Source organism: Dendropsophus ebraccatus, chromosome 2 (genome assembly GCF_027789765.1).
Source record: "Dendropsophus ebraccatus isolate aDenEbr1 chromosome 2, aDenEbr1.pat, whole genome shotgun sequence".
In the NCBI taxonomy this organism is placed as follows: Eukaryota; Metazoa; Chordata; class Amphibia; order Anura; family Hylidae; genus Dendropsophus; species Dendropsophus ebraccatus.
Window position 1 is genome coordinate 180,925,766 of NC_091455.1, and position 14,065 is coordinate 180,939,830.

Consider the following 14,065-nt stretch of genomic DNA (forward strand, 5'->3'; position numbering starts at 1 on the left):
CACTGCAGTCTCACCAGGTAACCTGTTGCAACGCAACCACATTAACAACACTTTATTTAAATTTTCATGTCGTGTAACCAAAGTCGCCAGGTAGCCCCAGCCTTAAAGGAGAAGTCCGGTGAATATTTTTATTAAAGTATTTTATTGCCCCCCAAAAGTTATACAAATCCCCAACATACACTTATTATGGGAAATGCTTTTAAAGTGCTTTTTCCCTGCACTTACTACTTTATCAAGGCTTCACTTCCTGGATAACATGGTAATGTCACTTCCTGGATAAAATGGTGATGTCACGACCCGACTCCCAGAGCTGTGTGGGCTGTGGCTGCTGGAGAGGATGATGGCAGGGGGACACTGAGGGACACAGGGCACTGGAGGGACACTGAGCATTCCTCTGCTATCATCCTCTCTAGCAGCCACAGCCTGCACAGCTCTGGGAGTTGGGTCGTGACATCACCATTTTATCCAGGAAGTGAAGCCTTGACACAGTAGTAAGTGCAAAGTTTGTACAACTTTTGGGGCGCAATACAGTACTTTAATAAAATTTTTCGCCAGACTTCTCCTTTAAAGTGAACCGCAAGGCAAAAGTAAAAAGTCCAGCTGAGGGTTACATAGTTACATAGTTAGTATGGTTGAAAAAAGACCATCAAGTTCAACCAAGGTGGGGATTAATGAAGGGAAGGGGGAGGGATGATGGGTAGGTTCTATACATATGCATTAATGTTATTACTTTGAAGTGGAAGCACCCACACTAACAAAGTTTTACTTTCCACATTCCCATTGTTTGGGTTATCTATGGGGGTTTTCCTTCAGACTTCTTCTGCGACATGACTACTCACTTTGGTCCAGGGCAGCTGATGAAACTACCTTCTCAGGAGCCTGTGCAGCAAAGCAAAGCTAAAGATTTGGCTTTATGTGCATGATGGGAATTGTAGATTTGCAACAGCTGGAGGACCGTGAGTTTGACACCCCTGCTGTACTGGTTTCCAGATGAAATGTGAAAACAGTTGCAGATTTGAGAAGGCAGGAGGAAGGCAAGAAGGCTCTAACTCAATGGGAATATGGCATGTATAATTTCAGTGGTGGGTTTAGCATTTTTACTCATCAAGAAGCAAGAGTTTTAGACATTGTCTGCAGGGTTCATTTAAAATAACTAAATAAGGAAAACTGGTTGGTTAATATAAAATCTGCTACATTACAAACACTATAAGTAAAAAGAAACCCCACTATACTCTGTATGATCACTGAAAGAGGTAGCTCTACACTAATTTTATTACGATCACACCTTAGTTAAGTCGATACTAAAATTTTAGGCTTTGTACTGATGTGCTGGGAGGAATTCTGATGCGGGTGTGCATGGATGCACCCGCATCAGAACTTGCGGCGTGAAAGATCATCCCGCCGGTACTGCAGTACTGGCCGGGATGATCTTTTCAGAGACCAGCTGGTCTAATACGCTATGTGAACATAGCCTATGGCTGTATCCATGTTTTTAAATCAGCCTTAGGGCAGCATCCAACGTCTTCAACCACCGGTAATCAAATGCCCAGCGTTGAGGTTTGGACAAAACCATAGTCAAGATTTGCTCACATCTAATAATGAGTTTAATGTCTATCAGTGTGCAGGAAGCTCCTAAGTGCCAACTAGTGGTGGCTGCAGGTACTGGTGCTTAAGTCGTTATATATTTTAAACTTACAACTAAGCAACATCAGAAAAGCAGAGCTTCAATGGCTCCAATATAAGAAATATAACATTTAATAGCCAATAATTAAAAAAAACTAAATGGAAATCACAGGTGATCTTACTACCTCAATGGAAGCTGAGCTTTCATAACCTGGTAGGAACATTACAGAAAGTACAGAGCTGAGGCTACTGGCTCGGTACAGTGGGGAACATTTATCAAGCATGGTGTAAAGTGAAAACGGCTCAGTTGCCCCTAGCAACCAATCAGATTCCACCTTTCATTTTCCAAAGAGTCTGTAAGGAATGAAAGGTGGAATCTGATTGGTTGCTAGGGGCGACTAAGCCAGTTTCTTTTTACACCAGTTTGATAAATCCCCCCCTCAGTGTGTTTATATTCATGCACCATGGATCCCCTAAAGAGCTAATCGGTGGAATTGCTGGGTGCTGGCACCCCATCTCTCAGCTAGGGATGGTCTGAACCTGCCGAGGTTCGGGTTCGTACGAAACCGAACTCTCGGCAATGATTCCCGCTGTCTTAAACCTCCGTGGAGAGGGTGGATACAGCGGGAGGACCGCCTGAAAAACTGGGATACAGCCATAGCCATAGGCTGTATCCCAGTTTTCCAGGCGGTCCTCCTGCTGTATCGACCCGGTGCACGGAGCGAGCAAATAGCGGGAATCCGATGCCGAGCGTTCGGCAGATTCGGACCATCCTTACTCTCAGATATTGATGGCCTGTCCTAAGGATAATATTACTTAAAAAGCCACTTCTGCATGTGAGCAAACTGAGAAGTTTCTTGCATTAAACCCAATCTGCCATTTTGTTTTGGACCATAAGTAAAAATAAAAAAAAAATAAAATCCTACCTTTTCTTGTTTTTCAGGTTGTCCTCTCTGACTTCTGTTCAGAGTCTGTAAATAAAAAAATATATAAGAGTTTTCAGCATATTTATCCTGTACTAATTCTATATGGAAAAAATATTTTTGGGAAACAGAACTTTCTTTTCTCTATTATTTAAGCTTGGAAGGTGCATCAGACTGGAATGTCATGTGGCATGTACAATATGGAAGCCTGCCTGCCCAACCCAGCACTGGTGTCTTTACTAGAAAAGGTACACGGGCGCCAACATAGTACCAGATCACCCATTTTGTATTTTTATCTTACATACATAGAGTCCTTGATTCTTTTATGATATTCTGCATGTACACCCATTGGTGGGTCAGAATAGTAATGGATAATAATAACAGAGCAGGAATTTAGAGAATGATATACATACTGTTCTGTATTCTGTATTGTCCACGATAGACTGCAGCTGTCTCTACAACATGTAGTTCCCTCACGGAGGGTAAGATCTACTTGTCCTTGATGAAACTTTCCAGTGACGTTATTCTCCTGGCGTATCAATGACAGCTTTCTTCATCTGAAAGAAGACATGCACGTTGCTTACTAAACATAGATATAGACATTATGATTATTATTTGCGGCCGTCAATATTATGAGACAGACACCTTGCCCCACTATGTTCCCATAGTGGGAATATAGTCTTAAAATGTTCATTAAGGCCATGTTCACACTACGTAAAATAACGACTGTTGTCCGCGCCGCAAAACTACGGCCGTTGTTTTGAGGTTACCTATAATGACTGCAATGCAATGTAACTACGGCCGTTGAATTCACACTACATATCAGATAACGGCCATTGTTTATACGGCCCCTTGAAAAATAAACATGTCAATTATTTCCGCCCGGTAATACTGCAACAACGGCCGTGGATTTCAATGCAGCCACGAACGTAAAATTTATATCTGACGAATTAAACTTGATTTTGATGTAAAAAAAATTCTGAGTGGTTTCTCGGGCTGGGTGCAGTATTTAAAGTAAATGACCTGTTTCATCCCGTTTATAAACATGCTAGGAATCAAAATTAAACAACGGCCGTAGTTTCACGACTAGCCCGTACGATCGTAATTCTACGGCCATAGTTTTGGTCGCAAAAGTCCGGCCGGTGAAAACAACGGCCGTTATTTTACGTAGTGTGAACATAGCCTAAGGGTGCGTTCACACCTACAGGATCCGCAGCAGATCAGCAGCAGATTTGATGGTGCAGATTTGATGCTGTGTTCAGTTATTTAAATGAAATCTGCTGCGGATCTGCTGCGGATCCACAGCAGAAAATACGCTGCGGATCCGTTAAGTGTGAACGTATCCTTACAGAAAAGTCGACATGTCATAGAAGCTTGTCAAAAGTTTTATCAGTTGGTGTCGTGGTGCTGACACCCGCACCAATTTCTAGAACAAATAGGGAGAAGTGCTTAGCTAAGCACTTCTATCCGCATCTCTAAGACTTTGTACTGAATCCATCTCCTACACTGTGGCGAAAGACAGAGAAAGAAGCGCTCAGCTAAGTGCTTCTTCCCACTCATTCTGGCGATCTGTGTTTTTAAATAACAATAGCACTTTAAAGGGGTACTCTGCAAAAAAACATTTTTTTCCCAAATCAACCAGAGCCACAAAATTATACAGATTTGTAAATTACTTCTATTTGAAAACTTCTGGCCTTCTGGTACTTATCAGCTGCTGTATGCACTGTATTCTTTCTTGTCTGACACAGTGCTCTCTGCTGCTACCTCTGTTCATGACAGGAACTGTCCAGAGGAACAGCAACTCCCCATAAAAACCTCTCCTGCTCCTGCCACCTTATGGACAGAGGTGGCAGCAGGGAGCTTTGTGTCAGACTGAAAAGAATACACCACTTCCTGCCGGACATACAGCAACTGATAAGTACTGAAAGACTAGAGATTTTTAAATAGAAGTATATCGGTATAGACCAACTATAACTATACTATACTTTTATATAGGGTTGCATTTTTTTCTTTACATATTATTTGAATGTGCTTTTATGACATCATTGGGTAGCATGTTGTTTTTTTGTCCTTGTCCTATACACATTCCTTCAATTGCAAAACACATTTACAATGACTCCTTATCACTATTCTTAAGATAAGTATGGCTAAAATAAGCAGCATGTGCCTTTAAAATATTCTGAATATGCACTTCCCCCGCCAGGATAGCCACAAAAAGCTCTAAAACAACAGAATTAACTCCAGTGAATTGTACTGAGCGGGACATCTGCTCTTTTACTGCAGCCTTAAAATACTAATCCCCCTACATGGACCGTGTATTGTCTAGCCAAGTATGTCTGCTGTCAGTAAAATGGACCACAGACACAAAAGGGCCGTATACTGCTCAGCCTGATATGTGAATAATAGAACCACCATAGGTAGTTACTATAATGTATTACTCTCCCCAGATCAGCACTTAGCATTACTAAGATCTGACCTGGGTGAAAACATGGAGTTTTTATGTTCTCTCCACAAATATTTTTTGATAAACTGGTCTCTTATGAAACCGGCCCAATATTTTGTCTGAATAGAGATAGAAGCTGGTTGATGGTTGAACAGATCTGATGAATGAGCATCTGGCAGACAGCGCTATACCCATTTTAGTCCATGGTCAAACTGCTCATCGGGCAAAGGATGAACAATCTTTCTGAGAATATTTTTGAGAATGTTCTAAAATTATTATTTCCTGAAAGGTTCTTTGTGGACAAAAAAAAAAATAATAATTTTTTCCTTATACAAATATCTCGTGTCAGATATCGGTCAGAAACACTAGGATAACAGCCTACTATGTGTATAGGGATAATAAGGTGAGAGAGATGAACATATGGTAGCAATATGCAAAGTATAAGTAAGAAGAAAACATAGGATTGTTGTGTAGGCAGACAATGACTTTACTATCTGTGTTTATATACAATGGGACAGAAAATAAATTTTACTATTCAAATTAATGCTATAATATACATGTATGATGTATTGCAAAATATTATAGATGGATAGAGAGACAGATGAAGGAGACTGATAAACAGATAGATGATGATAGTTGAGATAAATGTTGGATAAATAGAAACATATGAGATAGATAATAGGTAACTGTACACTGTATTGTGAGTCTGGAAAATAGTAAAATATTTATTTAAAATATCCTAAATGTTTTTTTTTTTTTTAGATCACCTATAAAGAGAAATGATCTATCTATCTATCTATCTATCTATCTATCTATCTATCTATCTATCTATCTATCTAATATCTATCTATCTATCTAATATCTATCTATCTATCTATCTATTTATCTATCTATCCATACATACATATCTATCTATCTATTTATTATCTATCTATCTATCTATCTATCTATCTATCTATCTCTCTTCTATCTATCTATCTATCTATCTATCTATCTCTCTTCTATCTATCTATCTATCTATCTATCTATCTATCTATCTATCTATCTTCTATCTATCTATCTATCTATCTAATATCTATCTATCTATCTATCTATCTATCTATCTATCTATCTAATATCTATCTATCCATCCATCTATCTATCTATCTATCTATCTTCTATCTATCTATCTATCTATCTATCTATCTATCTATCTATCTATCTAATATCTATCTATCTATCTATCTATCTATCTATCTTCTATCTATCTATCTATCTATCTATCTATCTATCTAATATCTATCTATCTATCTATCTATCTAATATCTATCTATCTATCTATCTATCTATCTATCTATCTATCTATCTATCTATCTATCTCCTATCTATCTATCTAATATCTATCTAATATCTATCTATCTATCTATCTATCTATCTAATATCTATCTATCTATCTATCTATCTATCTTCTATCTATCTATCTATCTATCTATCTATCTATCTCCTATCTATCTATCTATCTATCTATCTATCTATCTCCTATCTATCTATCTATCTATCTATCTATCTATCTATCTATCTATCTCCTATCTATCTATCTATCTATCTATCTATCTATCTATCTATCATCTCCTATCTATGCAGCTATATTGTTTGGTAATAGATATATGTTCAATATACAGTGAGTACCTGCAGTTCTATGGCAAACACACAGATTGCGTTAAGTTTTGTCAACTAAGAGCAGCTATAGGAAACATTAACATCATCTGTATTATATGTAATAGTATTTATTTTTTCCCCCAAAATACATAAGAAAGTAATTATAAGTAGATGAATGCTTCCTCTCAGTCAGTAATCCCTCCCTTAGCAGATAGGAACATATTATTCTTAGAATCATTGGTCATGGTCAGTATTTGAAGAGAAGACAGTAGGGACAAGGTCCCAGGTATCATTATTTGCCCAGTAAAACCCTGATCTCCTGTATAGCTATCTATACTATATAGATGAGTGTTTGCCCTCCAGCCCCCTATTGTATAGTGCAATGTTAAATATTCAGATGAAAGACATCCACCCACCTGTTCAGATCCATCACAGCCTTGTGTTTTTGTAGAGAGACTAAGAACACCATGCGCTGTGCCCTGCTTGTGTCTATAGAGCAGACTGCAAACTCAGCACCAGCCCATCCAGACTGGGCAACTAGAACCTGTCTACAGTCAGCTCCTGTAATCCCCATCTCTGACTGAATACAATGCAGCTCTGCCAGTTATTATTCCTTGTGACTTCACACTGAACGCCCTGGGTAGACCCACAGCTTTCACATGGAAAGAAGTTATATGTCTTATACATCCCATCCCCTGTGATAACCTCACAGGCTGGACAAGGTTATATGGGATGGTGATAAAGCGTGTGACCATGTCGCTTCATAATATATGAGGAATCTTTATCACCCATAGAGTATGACCTGGCAGTGTACACAGTCACCTTAGCCATCCCGACAGATATTAGAATGACCCTAACTGACCACAACATGTATCACCTATCCTATCAAATGTCTAATTCTTAGTGTAACCTTAAGGGCCTTTTACACGGGCCGATTAGTTGGGTCTTTAGAGCCGCCTTTAAAATGTATTGCTGTCGGCAGCAAATCTTTCTGTATAGGGTTATGTGCGGCTGAGAATGATAAAGGAAAACTGACAGCACAAGTATGTATGTATCTGGGCTTTCAGTTTCCAGATCCATCAGCAGTGTATACTTACATCTGTGCTGTGTGTAATTCGGCATCCAGGTCTCCCATTCTCTGGCCGCTGTCTGAATTTTCAGGCCCCGCCTCCTCCAGAGTGATTGACAGGCAGAGGAGGAGGGGCCTGAATATGTGGTCAGAAACAGGAGACCTGGATGCTGGATGACATGCAGCCTGAATGTAAATATACACTGCTGCTTGTAATCCCTAAACCGAGAGCACTGATATATACATATGCGCGCTGTCAGGTTCCTGGGCTGCATGAACGATACAAGGATTGTTCGTGCAGCCTGGGCCCCTCGATTTGTCGTGCCATGTAAAGGCACTGCAAAAAAGCGCTGATCTGGCGTCCAACAAATCTATTGTTCGAAAAGAACCTTTAGACAACAGAATCTAATAATTTCTAAACTGTTTTATCAAAGTTTTACATAAATGGTGTGATATCTTCAGTGTTCCTTTAAATACTCTGTGGTAGAGAGAGGGACAAGTCTGTCTGACTTCTACTGATTTCTATGGGCTCATCTATTGCCACAGACAGAACAGGGTGAGGCAGCTCGACTACAAACAAAACTTTCGTCACGCCTTCACAATATTTCAAAGGTTTTTTTTTTTAAGGGACAGGGACACTTTAAGCCACACCTCTTTGCAGACCAGGCACCATTTTCTCCAAAACCATGCCCCTATCTTAGATGAGTTTCTGACTAACTAAACTGATTGAATGGATCAAGTCAGCACAAATGGGTCTCCTTTACTAAAAGGGGAACATACAGAGACAGGGAAAATATAGAGCATATACAGTATGGGGGGAGGGGGTACTAGTATACCCACCCAATTTCTTTACAGTTTCTATTATGCACCTATCTGACATATGACTAGCAAGGGTGTTGCAATATTGGGAAGCATATTCTGTCTGTAGCCCGGCCCTATAACAATGTCCGCCCGCCTCTGGGCCTCTGGAATTCAATGAATTTGTCATCTATTAAGTGCCTGCCAACACATCCCAGCACACACTCAGTTACCAGGGGCTGGCATTGCACCCATGGTTCCTTTTACAGTACGTAGAGGGTTTTATAATGCCCTAATACCTAATGTGTTACATATGACAAACGGGCTAATTTTGTATGAGACAAATCTGAATGGCTGTCTGTCAGTGGCGGAGGTGATAGAATGACAACATTTGGTCTGGTGTAATAAATGGATGCAGGCTGGGTGCACAGTGACTGAAGCTATCTGCTCTGACAATGGGCTGGTAATCTCTGGCGCCTCTGCTGTGCCCTGTCTTGTGGAATTCTCATAGATGGCTAGTCACTCATAATAGCCGGATGAGAAGCCAGTGTGTCTGTCTAATCTGTTTGACTTTATATGTGTCAGCCATTGAGGGCAGGCCCGATTCACGGATACAGTATCCATTGTACAGTTACTTGTGTAAGTCTGATGTCTATTACAGATGGAACAACTTACCTATATCAGACTATATATGAGCCGGGATATATAGAAATCCCTATAAAAGAAAGTTAAAACTACTTTATACATCTTTAGGCTATGTTCACACTACGTAAAATAACGGGCGTTGTCCGCGCCGCAAAACTATGGCCGTTGTTTTGAGGTTCCCTATAATGACTGCAATGCAATGTAACTACGGCCGTTGAATTCACACTATGTGTCAGATAACGGCCGTTGTTTATACGGCCCCCGTGAAAAATGAACGTAATACTGCAACAACTACTGCAACAACGGCCGTGGATTTCAATGCGGCCGTGAACGTAAAAATTATATTTGCCGAATTAAACTTGATTTTGATGTAAAAAAATTTCTAAGCGGTTTCTCGGGCTGGGCGCAGTATTTTAAATAAATGACCTGTTTCATCCTGTTTATAATCATGCTAGGAATTTAAATTAAACAACGATAGTAATTCTACGGCCGTTGTTTTGGCCTCAAAATAATGGCCGTTGAAAATAACGTCCGTTATTTTACGCAGTGTGAACATAGCCTTAATGTCTATTTGCATTCAGTCTAATGTCTATTTGCATTGTATTTCACCTTTGTGTATACCTTTTACATAAAAAATATAAAAAAATTGAAGAGGTCTGTAGCCACTACTCTTCAAAAGTAAACACTTTTTTACAAGTAAACACAGATTTAATGCGTTATATGTATATTTGCCATCTACAGGGTTTGCACCCTAGCGATAAATCTAGGCTCTTGCACATGTTAAAAAGACCACTGGGTCCATCTAATCTGCCTTTTTATTATTTCCCTTCTTATTATCTTAGGATAGATATATGTTTATCCCAGGCAGGTTTATATTCAGTTATTGTAGATTTACCTACCACCTCTGCTGGAAGTTTGTTCCAGGCATCTACTACTCTTTCAGTAAAGTAATATTTTCTTGTGTTGTTTTTGACATTTCCCCCCCCCCCAACTAACCTCTCACTATGTCTCTTGTTCTTGTGTTCAATTTCTTATTAAAACACTTATTTAGTCCTCTAACATTTAAAGGTTTCGATCATGTCCCCCTTTCCCTTCTTTCCTCCTTACTATAGCTCCTTAAGACTTTAGATCCTTAAGTCTTTCCTGATATGGTTTATGCCTCACACCCTCCACCATTTTTGGAGCCCGTCTTTAGCCCCGTTCTATTCTATCAACATCCTTTATGTAGGTGAGGTCTCCAGAACTGGACACAGTATTCCACATGTGATGTCACTAGAGCTCTATACAGCGGGATCAAAGACTGGAACTAAAATTATTTGCCAGCATTTATATATAAGCATTCTCTCAAGATTTAAAGCATTGTCTAGTATTTAAAAAAGAACACAGGCCTTATTGGAAAAATAGCACCACTCCTATCTTCAGGTTGTGTGGGGTATTACAAATCTGCTCCATTCACTTTAATGGAACTGGACTGCACACTCACACTAAGGACATGTGTGGTGCTGTTTTTGAAAGAAAGCAGATGTGTATTTTTAATCCTGGATAACACAGGAGAGGGGTACCTAGCTGATTTGTGGGGGTCCAAACTCAGAAATCATGGCAATCGAGGTTAAATGGTCATTCTCTATGGCACTTCTGAACATTGCTGAGCACTAAACTGTGGCTGAGCATGTGTCACTTGGGACAATTGACCTCCATTCTTGTCATCTGTTGAGATGCCCTTGGTTGGACCCCCAACAATCAGGTAGTTATCACCTATCTTGGACATAGGAGTTAACATTTATTCTTGGGACTACCCCTTTAACTTTGGTGATCATGTTAGCCAATAAATTGTAAAATGTTAAAAAGAATAGAAAAAACATAAAACAGCAATACAAAAATGAGAAGATCCCCAAAGTACTAGCTACTATGAAGAAGCACCTAAGCACTGGGAGCATTGTCCTCCTCCCCATGACAACTGGTGTCTACATCTGATTGCAGCAAAATAGATCAGACTATGTTGTATTTTGGTCTTTGAGGAATTATGTCTGACCCCGGAATGTGGTGGTGTATTCTAAGAAGAGTATTGTGGTGAGGTCCTGTGCAGCTGTCCCGGGGCACCAGGATGCAGACCCTTCTAGCAGCAGGCAGCTGTCTCTAGTGGGTCTCCTCTTCTTCAGGGGAAACATCTCAGGCATGTTAAACAGAGCTTTATTTCATGGCTGAAAGTGCTGTATTTACAGCCTCCCGGCCCACTCCAAGTTATTACTTCTCCCCAGTCGCCTGGTGTGAGATATAGAATAGCTGGAGATGACCTTAAATATATCCTATGGGGATGAAAAAGGCCTGAAGTATGCTGAGGTATCTGAGATATCCGCCAGTGGGGCTTAGCGTGTGATATATTTGATAGGGTGCATAGTACATAGTACCAATGTGTGATGTACTATAGACTAAGGGTCACTTTATACCGCCATTCATTTATATTTGTATAACATTTTGCTTTATACAGTATATATCTATCTATCTATCTATCTATCATCTATCTATCTATCTATCTATCTATCTACCTATTCCTAGAGAGCCTGCTTACTAATTTATTCCCTTGTTCACTCTCAGGCGTAGAGACAGTAGTGCACTCGGAGTCAGGGTTTAGCCACCATATTGTAGGGGTGTAGCAAACAAACATAATTTCTTCTATCTATCTATCTATCTATCTATCTATCTATCTATCATCTATCTATCTATCTATCTATCTATCTATCTATCTATCTATCTATCTATCTATCTTCTATCTATCTATCTATCTATCTATCTATCTCCTATCTATTGATCTATCTATCTATCTATACATACATATTCATTTTTTCAGACTAATTCAATGGATGGGCCTGTTACTCCAATACAGGCTCCATGAGCACTCGACTATCTATATCCTACTTCCCCCCAACAGTGATATATTACACAGACCAAACAATGTACTGTCCTAATTGTCCTTCTATATAGTTGTATCCAGTGCATAATCATGCCTGAGATACGCAAATTATATTGTGACCCTCCCAGGGAGTGTATACCTTCCCTGAATATAGAACAAATTATTTTTATATAACTAACAAATACAATACATAAATGAATGAATGAATGAATGAATGATTATATACATGTATCTTGTACCTATTCTTAATCTTTAACCCCATTGCCATACCCAACCTATAAATACTGATATTTTGAGATCCCTTCAGTTTATCAGATATTAATTATACTATACTTTACAATAGCCAGACATAAGATCCACTGTTTTAGTTATATCCAGTTCCTACTGCTATTGATCTATGATAATACTATATATGATGTTTCCTTCATTGATGCTTGCATCCATTGGATAACATGTATTTTATAGCTGACATCCAGTCTGGGATGAATCTTTTCTTTTCTGATAAGTCCTTTGACTATAAGGTAGCTACATTGCATATCGGCTCCTAGACAATTTTTTTTCTTCAACCAGATGGGCAAGCTTGGTAAAGGAGAAATTAAGAAATGTATATTGCATTGCAGTTTTTTTTTGCTGCTTTGTGCATAGATTAAGGGTGAAAACAAAGATCAGGTGATGTATATATCAGTTTTCTCTAGTAAGTGATGGCAGAATTTTGTTTTTATGAATTATGAATTCTGTGTTTTCAGCCCTGGAGCAGCATAGTTTATGCATTGCACAACATGGAAACATGGTGCCACATATGTACTAGCAAACTAGAATTATTTTTTTGTCCCAAAATTTTTTTAAAAGACACCAATGAAGTACATTGAAAACAACAACCATTAAACAGACCTGTGAATTATTCGAGCCTTTTTATCCATCCAGACCAAAACTGAATATGGAAAAACTATCCACTACAATAGACTATATGCAATAATAGGCCTAAAGAGAAAACTACCAAGAATCTAACAGTAATAATCATCCAGAACAGGTGAACCTCTATAGACTGAAAAACTACATGCAATATAAATATTACGCTTAATGTATTAAAATATATATTGATAAACTTACAAGAAAAGAGTAGTCCTGACCGTAGAAAGTCCCCAAGTGGGTTGCTGAGTTTGCTTGTGTCCTGAGCAGGACCTGTGTCTCTCTGAGTCCGGCTGGAGCTAGCAGCAGCTGTTTTTATCAGGGAGCATTGCTATGTTGGGACTATGAATCTACAGGTCTATTTTTAGGGAATGGCAAGTGCTGCTCTACTCATTTGAGTCAACCATTACTGAGCTGTAACTATAGGAGGGTGAAACGTCACACATAGAGATGGCCGTCAGTCTTAGACATTGGGCTGAGTCACTGTCAGACACCTTGGTGAATGAACTCACTCTTCTAAGTTTCTTCTGCCAGGAACCTAGAGGACACCAAAAATACTAAAGTTGGGTGGCCGGGCATCTATAGGCATACCCAGTGTGACAAATGTGCCATATATTGAATCATTATAATAGTACTGTGGGTACCCTATAGTATATATTATAGCACAGTATACTATTTTCCCATTTTTAAAGCCATACTGTCTGAGGTCTACTCTGGATTTCTTGGTTCTGTTTTCACAGGAGCTATGATGACTCCTATTGAATCATGAAGGATTGCAATGACTTCAGAATCTGAAAGTTTTTCCTTAGATTTTTTACATTTAGGCTATATTCACACAACGTACGTTCCACGCTAATCACGGCCGTTGTTACAATGGCTGTGATTTCTGCGGTACTTACATTGTCCTGCAGGCTGAGGGAATCCTGGCTGGAGTGTATAACACATGGTATACACTCCGGCCGTGATCCCTACCGGCGTGACGAGAAAGTGACAGAAAACATGTCAGTTTTCTGCGTCTGCTATTCAATCAATAGCGGCCACAGGAAACCATGTCAGTGCACACTATGGAGCGAGCGACTCCGGCCATACGCTCTTACGAGGTCTGA

The 14,065-nt window shown here is 39.3% G+C and overlaps 1 protein-coding gene across 2 annotated transcripts in view; it reads right to left on the minus strand.

Moving 5' to 3' along the window:
* The window catches only part of XIRP1 (xin actin binding repeat containing 1), a 21,982-nt gene extending 8,739 nt beyond the window's left edge, over nt 1–13,243 (minus strand). The window contains exons 1-3 of one of the 2 annotated variants that reach the window (XM_069958842.1): nt 13,161–13,243; nt 2,960–3,103; nt 2,550–2,594 (exon numbers count right to left, since the gene is read on the minus strand). The gene's annotated coding sequence lies outside the window, so the exon portion shown is untranslated. Of the gene's footprint in view, nt 1–2,549; nt 2,595–2,959; nt 3,104–7,043; nt 7,106–13,160 lie in introns of those variants that run through there. The other variant, XM_069958843.1, reaches the window with a different exon arrangement.
* Between the last annotated feature and the right edge of the window lie 822 nt (nt 13,244–14,065).